A 14,751-nucleotide genomic window follows, 5' to 3' on the forward strand; every position below is an offset into this window, starting at 1 on the left:
TTTGTTGCAAAGTGATTTTTGGTCTTTTGAATATACTCCAGGTAGAGGAATTGCAGGATCAAATGGCAGGTCTAATTTTAGATCCCTGAGTGTTCTCTAAATTTCTTTCCAAAAGGAATGTATTAGTTTGCATTCCTACCAGCAGTGCAGAAGTGTTCCCTTTTCTCCTCATCCAGGCCAACATCTGTAGTTTTGGGATTTTGTTATGTGGGCTACTCTTACTGGAGTTAGATGGTATCTCAAAGTGGTTTTGATTTGCATTTCTCTGATGATTAAGGATGATGAGCATTTTTTCATGTGCCTGTAGACCATGTGCCTGTCTTCTTTAGAGAAACTTCTGTTCAAGTCTCTTGCCCACAACAAAATGGGATTACTTGTTCTTTTCTTATTAAAAAGTTTGAGTTCTCTGTGGATTCTGGTTATCAGACCTTTGTCAGAAACATAACCTGCAAATATCCTCTCCCATTCTGAGGGTTGTCTAAAAACAAATCAGGTGGAATCACGCTACCAGACTTCAGACTATACTATAAATCTATAGTGATCAAAACAGCCTGGTACTGGCACAAAAATAGAGAGGTAGATGCATAGAACAGAATTGAGAACCAAGAGATGAATCCAGACACTTATCGTCATTTGATCTTTAAGAAGCCTATCAAAAATATAAATTGGGGGAAAGACTCCCTATTTGACAAACAGTGCTAGGTGAATTGGTTGGTGAATTGTAGAAGACTGAAACTGGACCCATACCTATCACCTCTAACAAAAACTGACTCTCACCAGATAAAAGACTTAAGACTTAAGACATGAAACTATAAAAATTCTTGGAGAGAGTGCAGGGGAAACACTTGAAGAAATTGGCCTGGGAGAAAAGTTTATGAGGAAGACCCCCGGGGCAATTGAAGCAATACTAAAAATACATTACTGAGATCTGATCAAACTAAAAAGCTTTTTAATTTTTTGTAGCAATGAGGTCTCACTATGTTGCTCAGGCTGGTCTGGAACTCCTGGCTTCAAGCAATCCTCTTATCTAGGCCTTTCAAAGTGCTAGGATTATAGGCTTGAGCCACAGTGCCCAGCCCAGTTGTGATACTTTTTGAGGTGGAATTAGTGGAGATGGTCATGCAACTTTATGAAAATACTAAAAACCACTGAAAATGTACACATTCAAAGGAGAATTTTATGGTATGTGAATTACATCTTAATTTTTTAAAAAGTACCTTTACAGCTTTCCTAAAGAACAATAGGTGGATATGAAGGTTACATATGTTTATCTAAAAGGCTCATCCTGTAGAGTTTCCCAAAGCAAAAGATGTCCCCTTTCAGCCCTCACAAATGTTGAAACCCTAGTTATATTTATGTTTCAAGTCAGATTTTTATTTATGAAGGTCACTGTGGTTTATGGATGAAGGTTCTGGTTTATTGAGTTCTAGGTTCTGGTGATAGGAAGATTAGTTGGGGACTACCATGTTTCCCTGAAAATAAGATCTACCCAAAATATAAGCCCTAGGAGGATTTCTACGCATTTGTTAAATATAGGCCCTACCCTGATAATAAGACCTAGTGATGGGCGCAGAGCAGTAAGGAAGACTGGAATACCTTTTATCTGCCACAGCTCCTTTCTCTGAGCCATTCGCACTTGTGGGGGGGCATGTGTGGTGACTGCAGTCTCAGGCATCCTATTGTGCATGTGCTAATAGCTAGGGGAAAGGAGTTCACAGCATCACTAGCACAAGCCCCACTAACAAGGTTGGGTCCCCCTGTCAGGTTCCAGAAGAAGACGGATTAACTGTATTTGAATAAATGTAGATTGTTGTATTATACTTAATGAAAATAAGACATCCCCTGAAAATAAGTCCTAGGGTGTCTTCTTGAGAAAAAATAAATATAAGACAGTGTCTTATTTTCGGGAAAACATGGTAGTTACAAAGCTTTACAGGGCACCAACTAGATCAATCTAGACCAGACTAGTAGTATCACTCAGAGACACAGCTAATTACCAGATTTGGAAGCTGAGGAAGAGTCTACACTATTTTACGTTTTTTAATGAAATACTACCCATTACGGATTTAAGTATTTCTTTCTTTCAACAAAAGTTTTTTGACCACTCAGTGTCATCAGGCATTATAGGCAATTCAAAGATGACTAAAATGAGGTCTTTGTCCTCCAGCAGTGGTGGTAAAACCATGTAATAGTTGAAACCCACACAGGGCTAAGTATTGTAAAACAGAATGGACACTGTAATAAGAACACAAGGGAGGTTGAATCTAGAGCTCTTCACATCAAAGGGAGAAGAAATTACCTGTTACTTATGGGGGAAGTCCCATTTGGTCTTTGAGAGAAGGATGACTGGATGATGAAACATCAGTTTGAGGGAAGAATGTTTTAGGAGAGGCAATAGGATGAACAAAGGCACAGAAATGGAGAGCTGGAGGCAGGAAGGCATATTTAGGGAAGGATGAATGAGCACTGCTACAACAGATCTGGGAATAAAAGTAAATGAAGAAGGTGAAACAGGAAGTATATGGATTGACAAGTTGTCTTTTTCAAACGGAGAAACTAGGGAGGGTGTGAGGGAGAAGAGAGTCGATGGCAGTTGCTATCTTTCACAGAGTTGTACAAAATTCCCTGATTGATAAATGGTCACTTTGTAGGCTTGGAAGGAAAGTGATTTTTGAAGTTTTTATAAAGGCCAGCTCCGCTTGAGTGTAGAAGCTAAGACCCAAGCAAGAAGGCGCCAGGTAACAAAAAGAACACAGACAAAAAAATAAGGCAAAAAGGAAGTGTGACAGTCCCTAAATACCTCCTTCTCTCACTTCAACTGAGATCACCCAGCCCATAGGCAACAGTGCTATCACCAACTAGTTTTGTTGCCAGTGAGAGAATGTATCTGGCAAAAACTCTGGAGTAATAACACCAAATTCGTATTTGTTATTTGAATGAATTAATTCAATTTTAAAAACAGATCGTCGTTCCAGGCACATAGAAGGCACCCAAACGTTTTATAAATAAACGTTGTTTGCTTAGGCTTTGTATTGGCTCCTACATTTAGGAGAGGAAATGATTCAAAGCACAAAACTTATATTCTGTATTAGTACTTAAACTGGGAAGACCCAGTGCCAGGAGGCTTGGTTTGCAAGTTTCCGGACTCTCCTTGGGGTGTCTCAAGTCAGTAGGTGCACCCTGGGGGGTCGCAGTCCAAGCGACCAATCGTGGAGCGGCTATGGGGCGGAGCCACATGTTCCACCTCCTCCTCCCTGCCAGCTCTTCCAAGGTCCGAGCCCTATTCTCTCGCACCTGCGTGTCCCTCCGCACTCCGGCTCGGGTAACTTCTCCCAGAGCTAGTGGGAAGGGAGTTGAATTCGCCTCTCGCGAGATTGTCTCCTGTTGCTGCGGCCGCTTCTGGCCCCTGACTGGCAGCGCCTGCGCAGCCGCCATGTTCGGTTGCTATGCTGCGGCCTAGGATACGGGGTGGGCTTGAGGCAGGAGGAGGAGACAGAGCAGGAGGAGGAGGAAGAGGAGGAGGAAAAGGAGGAGGAGAAGGAGGGGGGTGGTTGAGCTGCTCTTGCACTCTCACACACAAACGCTGCCCAGGATTACCCGCCCGCTCGGGCTGCGCTGCGCTCTTTTCCGCTCCTCGTGGCCCCCCCACATTGTTCTCTCAGGACTCCTGGGTCCCCAGGGGCTGAAATTGGGCTTGAGTCGGGGAGGGAAAGAGACTTGGCTTTGATCGAAGGGTGGGAGGTTTGGGGCCAGGCGCCCCGGTCCCTAGCCCCCTCCCCCACGGCATTTTTGGGGTTGTGGATTATCTCATCTCCGCAGGGAGGTGGGAGAGGGCGCGGGCTGCCCGCCTCCCTGCCACCTCCCCGGCCGCGCCGGCCCGCGGCAGCCCCGCAGCATGAGGTGGTGCTGGCGGCTCAGGGTTGTGGCGCGGCCACTGTGGCGGCTGCTGCTCGGGGGGCGCTGAGGGAGCCCCCCGGAGCGACGCGGCGGACGCGCTTATCCCCGGCGCGCCCGGGCCTCGAGGCTTTTTTTTCTCCAGCCGAGAGGACGCGGCTGTGATACGAAGGTAAGAGGCTCTCGGGTCCCCGCCGGCCTCTCGGCCCTGCATGTTGTACGCGAGGCTGTTACCTGTGTGTGTGGTTTGCGGGAGGTGAGCCAGGTAGGGCAAGCTGGAGGTACAAGGTTGATTTAAAAGGAAAGAAAAAGGCCCTTTCCCCCCAGTTTTCCTGGACCTCTGATCTCGGAGCTCTTGGGGTTATAGTTGGAATCTGTAGTTGGTTGAGCGAAGGAATAAGGAATAGATGCGGAGATGGAATGTTCCATGGTACCTAAACTCTAGGTAAGGCTTTAGAATCCTCTGAGTTTTTTATTGCTGGCACTGCTGGTAGAATTTCTTTTTTCTTTTTTTAATTGGCTCATATGAGCGATGCTTCTTGTGTGCTGCTTGCACAGGCTCTTCCCACCATGGAAGTTTAAGCCTCTTATATGATTCTACCAGTATATACCTGCATTTGGACATCTGTAGTTGGTCTCTCCATCTCCCCCTCAAAAGTTGAGATGTAGGTAAATAGATTTATCTATGCATTCCCTAGGGTTTCCTTAAAACGGAACAGCTTACAGTTGCATAGGTTAAGTATGGATGCTTCTGCAAAACTTAGAATGGGAGATTTTGTCTGGGCTTGCATCATGTAGTGACATCAGTATGTACAAGGACGATTGGTGGAGTTTACAGAGCGACTGTTCTAGGAGAACCTGTCTGTCATATATCCGTAGTATACCAGCTACTTTTTGAATAAGAGAGTTAAGTATATTAAGTTTATATGACCAGATTTTGAGCCCAGTTGAAACAGCACAGCTGATTGGCCACCCATAAAACATATTTACGGAGAAAGATAAAAACATAAGCCAAAGCGTCTGACTTGTAAGAGATGTTGTGAGTAGAAAGAAGACTGTGGAACAGTAAAAGCCAGGGCATTTTTAAATCTTGGTTTTCCGAACTGTAAGGTGTCAGAGAAAAAAATTACTTTTCTTTTTTAAGGAGGGAGGGAATGACCTTAAAATAATTCTTCAGAGTCCAAAGTGTGCTTAATGAAATAGAGCTGGAGAGATCAGTTAAATCTTGAATTTGATAAATAGAAATTTAACTTTCTTTTAAAGGAAAAGAAGACTTTCTTTGTAAGCAAGTTTGTGGGATTGTATGGAACCTCTTTACTAACTCAAAAAGAGTGCGATCATTTTGTGGAAACCACCATTTTTTGTCAGAATAAATTTATGCTCCAGTTACCACAAAAGCTATTTTTATGTCCTTTCACGTTTTTTAGGTACACATTATCTTTATTACGTTTTACATTATATATGCATGGTCCCTTAATATCACAATCTTGAGTAATTTATAAGAGGAATGTGGTCTTTTTTTGTACATGGGAATTTTTGTGTTTTAGCTATCTTTTAAAAGTTTGACAAGAGATTTTTAAAACACAAGGCAAAATCACTGTTTTGTAGTTTTTCTTAATATTGAGTAAGTTAAGATTTATTAAATTAGAAAATCACAGGTTCCACAAAACTAGTTACGGATGAGGACGTGATTTTCTTATTGGCCTGTTTTCTAACATGATAGCTTCTGAACTGTGGTGTGGGTGTTGAATTGTGGCAAGCTTTTGTTTTTTTCCATATATTCTAATTGAATATCTTTAAAAATGACCCTAGTAACATTGTTACTTTATAACACCCAATTTCTAATTTAGGCTAGGCATAAAACCAGCATTGATTGAACACACTTGCTAAAAATACTTTCTGGGTCGGATGTACTTAGAATGCAGCCTCAGGAAAATTCATTTGAACTATTCTAGTATGACCAGTGTACACTTCATTGTTACTGAAGGACTTAAAAAATTGTGGGCTATCAAAATTAGATTTCATCAATTTGGGCATAGGTGCCTAACTTTTTTTTTTTTTATGTATAAGATGGGATGGTAATACAGTTATGTGGGATAGTAATAAAAAAACTTCAATTTTTAAAAAAAATATACACAACACCCATAGACTATTAACTGTGAGCTTTGTATAATTTTGTCTTTTTTTTCTTTTTGAGTCAGGGTCTTCCCCTATTGCCAAGGCTAAAGTACAGTGGTGAGCTCATAGTTCATTGCAGCCTGGAATCCCTGGGCTCAAGCTATCCTGCCTAAGCCTGTTGAATAGCTGGGGACTACAGCTGTGCACTACCATGTTGGCTAAGTTTTTAAATTTTTTTGGTAGAGACAGGGGTCTCACTATGTTACTGGGGCTGATCTAGAACTCCTCAAGCAATCCTCTTGCCTTGCTCTCCCAAAGAACTAGAATTATAGGCATGAGCCACTGGGCTTGGCCCAGTTTTGTCTATTTAACAACACAATTAATTCACGTTGTAAAGTAGTGGTACAATGTGCATTTTTATAATAAACTCTTAAAAGGGGAGTCAGTGGTCTTGTACTTGAGTAAATTATCTTTAAGGAACAAAGTAAGAGACTACCAGATAATTTCAAGGAAGCACTGTTTTTAAGAATACTTCCACTCCCTGCCCCCAGAGTTAATATGGTCACTTTTAAACAAGAAAACTTTTTAAAAATATGTAGAAAACTTGTGCATGTTTAAAGACAAGTTCTGCCTGAATTCTTTATTTTAGTTATTGGGATTGCAGAATTGGTAAATCACTAAGAATGCCAGAGTCTGTGTCCTTTATTTTGGTTAAATATGAATTGTTGCTCCTAAATACAATTCAATTGTTGGTGAAAATTCACTACAAATTGAGTTGGATTTTGTTGTTTTTCTGAATTATTGTATGTTAACGGAGTTTTTTATATGTGATAGTCCAGATTTGTTAAACTTGCCAGTTAACTAAAATAAGCTGTGAAGCCTTAAAGATTAAGCTTTCTGGAAATCCTTTTTACTGTTTTTCAGGAAAGTACTGTAGGAAAAAGGCATTGTTACTTCCTCATTTAATATTCAATTAATAATGCAGATGATGAGAAGGAATATATAATGTAGAGGTACTGTAGTTCTTTATTATTATGAAAGTACAGTTATCCAGTAACAGCATATCCTTTGTATGATTCATTAGTATAATCAAATATAAAATGGAATGGAGAAAAAGACAAGGGGAAATTTATTATACTCTTTGTTTCATTAGAGGTGTTTCTCTTCACAAAGATTCTTCATTTCATTATTTCTAAGTAGAAACCGCTGGAACTTGAGGTGCAGATATTTGAAGAAATTATAACAGAATAAACATTACATACTGTAGACTTTCTTGAGGAAAAGGTATCCGTTTGGATGGGTTATTGTTTTTTGTCTTTTAACAAGGAAATTATATGGAATAGTAGAAGGAAAAAAGGATCCCCAAGGGGATTTTTTTTTTTTTTTTTTGAGACAGAGCCTCAAGCTGTCCCCCTGGGTAGAGTGCCATGGCATTACAGCTCACAGCAACCTCCAACTCCTGGGCTCAAGCGAGTCTCCTGCCTCTGCCTCCCAAGTTGCTGGGACCACAGGCGCCCGCCACAACACCTGGCTATTTTTTTTCAGTTGCAGCCATCATTGTTGTTTGGCGGGCCGGGCTGGATTCGAACCCACCACCTTAGGTGTATGTGGCTAGCGCCTTAGCCACTTGAGCCACAGGCGCCAAGCCAGGGATATTATTAATATTTATTATTTGTTAAGAGCCAGAGGGTATACAAGGGGCTTTTCATGTTTTCCCTCTCCTCAAGTATACTTTGTGAAGTAAGTATTATTAATCTCCTCACCCCTTTAGAAAAGAAGCAGCTAAGGGAATGTCCAGGGTCATATAGTCCTAGTTAGTAGCATTTGAATTAGGTCTGACTTCAAAGTTTATTCTGATGAGTGCTATCTACTTAAACTTTCTGCAGTGATGGAAATATTTTTTTTCCTCCAGCTTTATTGAGGTATAATTGACAAATATGATGGAAGTATTCTTCTTTTGCACTGTTAGATATGATAGCTGTTAACTGTATGTAGCTATGGAATACTTGAAAATACGACTGTCTGAAAAACTGAATTTAAAATTGTATTTAATTTTAATCAACTTAAATCTATAGCCAGCTGTGGCTTGTAGCTTTAGTATTGGGCAGCATAGCTTTAGATTTTGTTGCCTAGAAAGTCTAAGTTCTAGTATTTCATCTTCCACTAATTTATGTATGACATTAGGCAAATCATTTTGTTTGTGAGCCTCAAATCTGTTGTGAAAACTAAGGGGTTGCCACTAAAAGATTATCTCTAAAGTCCCTTCTTGCTCTAAAGTTCTATTATTAAAATGTACGTGGCATTTAATATTCACAAACATATTTGAAAGGGCCCCCCAACCCCGTCCCCAGTATGTTCAATCTTTACATAAGGAATTTTGTTCAGTAAGTTTCTCTTTTTGAGAAGAGTATGCATAAAGTACACATAAAGGATAATGGATTATTTTTCATTCCTCATTGTTTAGGGAAATCATTGTGTAACTCAAGGCAGTATTTTAGGTTGGAATGAAGTTTGAATCTTTGAAGACCGTATTTCTATGTGCCACCTTACCAATTAAGAATATATTGGAGTTCCCTAGTGCTTATCAAATTAGTTCCAAACTTATCTGATTGGCCTTGAAGACTTTCCACCAACTTCAACTCACCAGCCCTGTTTTCTCACTCTTGCTTAAAAAGAAAACATTCTTGTTTTTTTCTTTTGCCTTTGTTTCCTCAGTTTAAACATCTCTCTTTAAGCCTTCCTCAAAATTCACCCTTTTTGGGGAGAATGCTGTTTAATTCAGTCACAATGATCAGGCTTTGAATCCTGGCAATAAATATCCTGGGGTTAAACATACGTTTGTTTAGATAAAGTTTAGTACATCCTTCTTAATTTTTTTTTAAAGCTGTTAATGTTACCTGCTCTGTTTCCATAATGAAGATGTAAAAAAAAAACCCCAAAAAACTGAAATCAAGGATCGTTTGTTTCGTATTGCCTCATGAGGTTAGACCATTGTTCAGCAGTAGTGCTTTAAAAGGTTGTTAACTTTAAAAAAGATAAACACTTTATGTAGCAATTTACCCTTAATCACCACTGTAATAGATGGTTTTTGTTTCCTTCCAAGCAGTTGTCCATATTTAAAAAATAAAATTGTATTTAAAAAACAATTTTGGGTCTAATATATTGGGAACACTGTACAGTTGAGGCCTTACAACGTAGGGAAAAGAGCACACACTTTGGAGTCAGATCTGGTTTGGAAACTCAGACTTGAATTGTTTTGAGGATTAAGATAATATATGTAAAGCATTTAGCACTGTGCTTTATGTGAAAGAGATGATCAATAAGTAGTATCTGGTGTTATTTTTTTTTTTTCCATTTTCTCATTCCCATTGTCATGAATATAACTTAAATGATTGTTTAAATAGATGATTTACTGTAACTGATTTAGACATTTACCTTTTAAACATTTTTTTATTTCTTCAGTTTAAAACCTAGGACTGGGTATGGTCCAGTGTTAACATTTCTATGCCAAATCTCTCCCTTATAAAAGTACCTATAGCGAGTATTCTTGTTTTGGAAAAAAATGCTAATTGTATAATTATACCTCATTTTAAAATTAAATTATTTAAAAAATTTTTGTTTATTCAGGAATGATGTGAACATTCCTTTATATGTTAAACAAGCATTTGAATGTCCATGAAAGTGGGGAGCAGTAGTGTTATGTAAAGGTAAATGAGACATGGTTCTTGTCTTGAGCTCAGTTTCCAGGTTGGTAATACATGTCAACAAACAATTACAATTTGGAGTAACTGTGTAATAAGATCTGGGGGAAATGAGTAGTGGCATTTGAGCATGGTCTTTAAGGATCAGTTGGAAGTGATCTGGGTAGAGAGAACAGCATGTACAGAATGAAGTATGAAAGGGTGCAGAGTGTTTTTGGAGAAATGAAAGTTGTCTTGTATATGTCTGTTTCTGCAAGTGGGTGTGGGTGTCTGTTCTTCTGTGTCAATCTTTGTGTCTGTGTGAGTATAGTGACTGTGCAGGAAATGAAGCCTTGTTAGGGTTCTTGTGTTTGGGCAATGAGTAGGGTCATATTAAGACCTTTAGAGCTTCCCAACTGGTGTGCCATGATTAGATTACCAGTGTGCCTGAGAGACAATAACCTTCAGTTTATGGGACCTGGGCATATTGGAGCCCCCCGTGATTTCTTTTGGCTTTGGATAATTTTCTTGGCTTACCTCAGTGCTAAAAAATTATCATTTTCTTTGTTGCCAAGTTGAGAAAAAGCACTGTTTTACAAGTTCTAAATGTTGGGAAGTTTATGGTATGCACGCAACCTTGGCATCCCTGTTGTGTAATCAAAAATAAAATAAATACCATATCCTAAAGCAGGGGTCCTCAAACTTTTTAAACAGGGGGCCAGTTCGCTGTCCCTCAGACCATTGGAAGATGTACCTATCTCCTATACTGCATAGCCTTTAACTACCTGTGTAAAAGTAGCTTGAAATCCAAAGTGGCAGGATTTATGGTTTATATAGGTGGTAGTTGAAGCAATGGATGTGACTGTCAGTGCTTAAATGTTTGTAAAGTTAGGAAAGAAGAGCACTGACAGAACTCCTAACTGCCATCATTGAAAAGAGGGCTCTCAGAAATGAAGAAGCCAATGAAGAAGAATGAATAGTGGCAAGAAAAGGAAGAGCGTGGTTGTGTGGCAGAAGGCAGTGAAGTAGGAAATGTTAAATGATACCGAGAGAAAGAGAGAAGACCAAAAATGCTTGGAATTTGACTATTGGAAAGTTATTGATGGCCTTAGCAAGTTAGTTTTCAAGTGTATTCAGGCATGCCACCTGTATTGGAGTCGTTGAGAGAGTGATTAAAAATATAAATTTCCAACATTTCTTTTCAGATTTTACAAATTCTTAAAAGGATGAATGGAGAATGAAGAGGTGGTAGCATAGGAAATCTGCTGATAGGCTGCTGAGGTTCTTCCAAAGTACTAGTTTGAGGTTTGTTGCTTTAACAGAAGAATTATAGTAGTAGGGTATGATAGACTAAATTGGGAAAGCTAGGCATCTGTTCATCTATATAATGAATATAGATTACACAACTGTTCAAGAAATTTGGCCATAAAGGAAGGTCTCTTGGCTTATGGAAGTTTGGAAGAAGGAAGTTCTCTTGGCTTATGGAGGAATACGGGACAGCATGAAGGAAAAAAAAAATATATATATTTTTAAGGTTGTATACACCTTAACATTTGTTGGGATGAAGAGAAAGAAACTATAGTGGTTATTTGAAAGATGAGTAAGTGAAAATATATAGCAAAACACCTACTATCAAAAAAATACCCTGTGTGAACTTTGGTTAGTATCTGATATAGCTACTTGCCCCCATTTCAAATGATTGCCATCTTTTGGTTGGTCTTTGGAGTAATACAAAGGTCATTGTTAATTTAATTTAATATTTATTTATTTATTTATTTAGAGATATACTCTTCCTCTGTTGCCCCAGCTAGAGTGCAGTGGAGTCCTCATAGTTCACTGCAACTTCCAACTCCTGGGCTTACATGATTGTCCTGCTTTAGCTTCCTGAGTCACTGGTATTACAGTTGTACACTGCCATGTCTGGCTACTTTTTTTTTTTTTTTTTCGGAGTCTCAAGCTATCCCCCTGGGTAGAGTGCCATGGCATCACGCTCACAGCAACCTCCAACTCCCGGGCTCAAGCGAGTCTACTGCCTCAGCCTCCCAAGTAGCTGGGACTACAGGCGCCCGCCACAACGCCCGGCCATTTTTTGGTTGCAGCCATCATTGTTGTTTGGTGAGCCCGCGCTGGGGATTCGAACCCGCCACCTTAGGTGTATGTGGCTGGCGCCTTAGCCGCTTGAGCCACAGGCGCCGAGCCAGGCTACTTTTTTCTTTTTTCTTTTCTTTTTTTTTTTTTTTGTAGAGATGGGGTTTCATTCTTCCTCAGGTTGGTTTCAAACTCCTGAGCTCAAGCAGTCCTTTTCCCTAGCCTCGCAGAGTGCTAAGATTACAGGCATGAGCCACCTTACACACCTTACACTATTAATATATATTAATTACTCAGTTTGTATCTTGCCTTTTGTTAAGAGCTTCTCTCACTCAGTTTTGTAAAATAGTGAATTCTAAGTATCTTCTTGGATATGGACATGTATCAGCAATACAATTAAAAATTGAGTTGGAGTGGTAAGATCAGGGAGGGAGGACTCCAGCTACCTCTGGGTGGGGGGCCCTGCCCAGAAACATAGCTTTGGGGACACAGGGAGGTAGCATGAGACTCTACAAGCCAATGAAGCAGGCGAGAGTAGTGGAAAACTGGTGCAGAAGGTGAGTGATTGCATGCTGGCAGAGGCCAGCTGGTTTAGAGGAAGATTTCAGATAGAGAATTCCTATTCAGCAGTTTTGTTTAGTTTTTTGGACCTGGGTACTTGCTGGAGTTCTGGGGAGAGTTTGGGCAAGTGAGCGATCTTTAAGAACTCCCGGGGACCAGAATTGAGATACTGGGTAGAGTGGAGCTCTCGGAGGTTGGCGTCTGGTAGGACACTGCCATTATGGGAGAGCTCCCTGGGAGGAACATCCTACATGGTCCTCCTGTGAGGCCTCATCTAGCATGCTAGCTGAAGTGGGCAGCCACTAGTGGGGATGCTTGACCAAAACCTGCTTTCCTGGGAAAGCCATTGCATGGACAAGGGACACTGTTTGGAAAGCTCAAGGTGTGTCTCTTAATTAGGCTAATGAGAGATTCAGGCTCCCATCCCTGTAGGGATTGAGGGCAAATACATCAGGAAGATGGAACCAGGTCTCTTTGGCAAGTAGATAGTGGCTTCTAGCCCTTGTAGTATACAACCATATGAACATCATGATTAGCATCTCCTATCCAAGAACATCACCTGTTCTCCAGGCAATATATTGCTCTGTGTGTGTGTGTGTATATACATATTGCTCTTTTAAAAAACATTTTCCCTTAGTTTTTTTAATATTTGTAATTTTTTATTGTTTGTGTCTTCATTAGTAAGGACTCCATTACTGCTACAATTTTTCATCTCCTTTTATTCTTTTTTCCCCCAGTGTTTTCCCTTAAGGTTTTTGCTTGTTTTACTTTGTTTTGTTGTATTTATTTATTTTTACTATAATAATAAGGGCTTCATTTTTGCCATGGTTTTTCTACCCCTTTTATTTATTTCCTTTTCATTTCTCTCCCTTATCTTTCCCACATAAAATCTCAAATAACCCCTTTTTTATACATTTTATATAATTTTATTTTCAATTTTCTTTATATGCTTTTATAGTTAATTTTCTTTTTTTCTGATCTGCTTTATTCTTTGTCAGGCTATATTCTATTTATGGAACAGAGCCTCAATCTGAGGTCTGAGCAGAGGTGCCACAGAATTGGCCTGGCTCAAGGAGACCTTGATCCTCTAGTCTGGAGGATCCTTCTAGCTTTGGCCTTTGCAAGAATGCTATTGGTATGACCCTATTGTGACATCCTGCGGTTTTTCCCCCTCTATTTGGTGGAGGTGGAGTCTTTTTTTTCTCAGGCTGATCAGGAGTTCCCAACTTTGAGAGACCCACCCATCCCAGCCCCTAGGAGCCAGGAATTGTGAATGTGGGTCAAAGCACCCTGCTAAACACCACTATTATTTCTGTCTCTTTCTGTTCTTCTGTTCTTTTGGTCAATTTTTCCCTTTTTTTTCTCTTTTTTTTTTTCTAAAATCTAATTTCTTTTTTTTAAATTTCAGGTTAATGTGAGGGTACACACAACCAGGTCATGATATTTGAATTTGTTAGGTAGAGTCCTTCTTGTAGTTGTGTCCTGCACCCAAAAAGGTGTGCCATATTCTCCTACATTTTGTCCATTAAGTGGGAAAACCCCAACCCCTCTGCCCCTTTTCTCATTTTCTTTCTTTTCTCCCTTCTCGCTCCTCATTCTTTTCCTTTTGGCCCTGTACCAAAAGGATTCTTTTTGGCATTTTTTTTTGGCTGGGGCCAGGTTTGAACATACCACCTCCAGTATATAGGGCCAGTGCCCTATTCCTTTGAACCACAGGTGCTGCCCCCAAAAGGATTCTTTAACACCTAAGTACAGAGACAAGTTAATTTAAATAGAAGGAGAAAGTGAAAGGAAAAAGTAGGGGGAGGAAGCAGACAGAAGAAACACTCATGAGGAGGAACCAACAGCATGAAAAACCAGAACAGAGCAACCCTGCCAAGAGATCATGCAGTAGCTACTACAGAGGATTCTACCTATAAAGAAATGATAGATATGACAGCAAGGGAATTTAAAATATGGAGGGTAAAAACAATGAAGGAAATTACTGAGAAAGTGGGAAATAACTTAAAGGAAATCCAAAAATAGAACCAAATAAAGGATGAGAGATTTGAAGAACATAGGAAGGACATAGCAGAGTTTGAGGAATAGAAGAAGTCAATCAGGGAACTTAAAGATGCAGTAGAAAATATCAGTAACAGATCGGGCAATGCCAATGGCTCAGTGAGTAGGGCGCCGGCCCCATATCCTGAGGGTGGTAGGTTTGAACCCAGCCCCAGCCAAACTGCAATAACAACAACCAAAAAAAAACTAAAGAAAAAAAAAATAGCATTAAAAAATAAGACCACAGGAGCTGGATGTGGTTGGTCACGCCTGTAATTCTAGCACTCTGGGATGCTGAGTCGAGTGGATTGCTTGAGCTCAGGAGTTCCAGATCAGCCTATCTCTACTGAAAATAGAAATCTACAGCCAG

General features: G+C 40.0%; 1 protein-coding gene across 4 annotated transcripts in view; it reads left to right on the plus strand.

Moving 5' to 3' along the window:
• The first annotated feature begins 3,293 nt into the window (after positions 1–3,293).
• PTPN4 (protein tyrosine phosphatase, non-receptor type 4) overlaps positions 3,294–14,751 on the plus strand; it is a 251,583-nt gene continuing 240,125 nt past the window's right edge. For 2 of the 4 annotated variants that reach the window (XM_023514800.1, XM_023514801.1), the window contains exon 1: positions 3,577–4,066. The gene's annotated coding sequence lies outside the window, so the exon portion shown is untranslated. Of the gene's footprint in view, positions 4,067–14,751 lie in introns of all 4 variants that reach the window. The other 2 variants (XM_003792635.2, XM_023514802.1) reach the window with 2 other exon arrangements.

The sequence above is a fragment of the Otolemur garnettii genome, unplaced genomic scaffold, assembly GCF_000181295.1.
Source record: "Otolemur garnettii isolate 467f Iridium unplaced genomic scaffold, OtoGar3 scaffold00059, whole genome shotgun sequence".
NCBI classification, from domain to species: domain Eukaryota; kingdom Metazoa; phylum Chordata; class Mammalia; order Primates; family Galagidae; genus Otolemur; species Otolemur garnettii.